Genomic DNA, 2,010 nt, shown 5'->3' on the forward strand with positions numbered 1-2,010 from the left:
TAATTTGTCACACAAAAACACAAATTATGTGATTGATATGTCACTCATGAATCAGTCATCCACATTTCAATATTGTTGTGTGCATAAATTACATTCTTTTTGTTTGTTTGTTTGTTTTCAGACGGAGTTTCACTCTGTCACCAGGCTGGAATGCAGTGGCACAATCTAGGCTCACTGCAACCTCCACCTCAAGCAATCGTTCTGCCTCAGCCTTCCGAGTAGCTGGGACTACAGGCACGTGCCACCACGCCCAGCTAATTTTTTGTATTTTCAGTAGAGATGGGGTTTCACCATGTTGGCCAGGATGGTCTTGATCTCTTGACCTGGTGATCCGCCCACCTCAGCCTCCCAAGGTGCTGGGATTACAGGCGTGAGCCATCGTGCCCAACCATAAATTACATTCTTGTCTTTACCATAGCTGCCCAAGATGAATTTTTTCATCACAGTGTATTACACCTTGCTTTTATTACTCCTAATTATATGACATTAACTTCCCTTGCATCCGTATAGTAACTAGTATATTTTCATGTTTTTATAATATGTTAGCAGAATGATATATCATAATGATTCATATAATATTGATGTTTTGCATTGTTTATTTGCCATTTATATGTAATACTGTGGTAAATATCCTAGTACATAGTGTTTCATGTGTCTGGCTTTCTCCCTTTGGTTGAACTGGAAGAAACAAAGATAAAAGCTTTGAATATTTCTATGATTATGTTACACATCTTTTATTTTATATTTTAAGTTTTTTAATCAAACTTATTGCGTTAAGTGTTAAGAGTCTTATCAGCAATTTTTCTAGGGTCATTCATTCTTGCACTTATTCAGCACATTTATTTGACGATTCATTCCACTCTCATTAATAGCACCATCACAATTTAAACTAGATTCACATTTTTAAACTAGATTACTTTTAGGTTGTGAAGGGTACATTGCTATAGTTTTACCTTTTTTTAATGCTGGCAAGTTTTGACTACTTTTTTCAAATATTATTTCAACTTTGTGCAACTATATTTGATAAATTCACTATCTCTTTATCTCTGTTTATCTACCTATCTAATTGCTAGAAATAGTCTTGCATATATTGGTAGCAATATTTTAATTTTATTTACAGAATTTCTAAAAGTGTCTAAATTACAACTCAGGAAAAGTAGAAATTTTAAAAGCCATCAAATGAGATAAAGTAAGTGAAATTATTTGCAAAATATAAAGTAAAGTCAATGTATTGTTATTCATATTTATCTTCTGATGATCTCCATAAAATTAGTTGAAGTTTAAGGAATTTACTTGTATTGTGCTGTAATAAAAATAGAAGCCTATAGCTTAGAGTGATTAAGTTACAGATCCAAGAACTTGAAGAGTAATAATTAAGCTAATGAATCTAATCCCAAAACGACATTCATTAACTAATATCCTATTGGAACAAAAAAAGCCTTTGCAGTAGAATATAAAAGTAAGCCCTAAAAAAGCATAAGGAATTAGTACTAAAGATGCAGCAACTTTCTAATTATTAGAAAGGACAAACTGCTTTGAGCTTTAAAAACCCACATTCTGCCGGGCGCGGTGGCTCACGCCTGTAATCCCAGCACTTTGGGAGGCCGAGACGGGCGGATCACGAGGTGAGGAGATCGAGACCATCCTGGCTAACACAGTGAAACCCCGTCTCTACTGAAAACTACGAAAACTAGCCGGGCGAGGTGGCGGGCGCCTGTAGTCCCAGCTACTCGGGAGGCTGAGGCAGGAGAATGGCGTAAACCCGGGAGGCGGAGCTTGCAGTGAGCTGAGATCCGGCCACTGCACTCCAGCCCGGGCAACAGAGCGAGACTCCGTCTCAAAAAAAAAAAAAACCACATTCTTGGATAGTTGGGTAACGAAGCGGGTGCTAGAAATTGACAATGTGCAATTACTGAGCAGTATGTTTTGAACAGTTATATCTCCAAGCTTTATTTCTCAGCGTGTTTCTTTGTTTCATGTTATTTTTTTGAGAGAGAGTAACCCTCGGTT

The sequence above is a fragment of the Rhinopithecus bieti genome, unplaced genomic scaffold (assembly GCF_001698545.2).
Source record: "Rhinopithecus bieti isolate Rb0 unplaced genomic scaffold, ASM169854v2 scaffold_34489, whole genome shotgun sequence".
Taxonomy (NCBI): domain Eukaryota; kingdom Metazoa; phylum Chordata; class Mammalia; order Primates; family Cercopithecidae; genus Rhinopithecus; species Rhinopithecus bieti.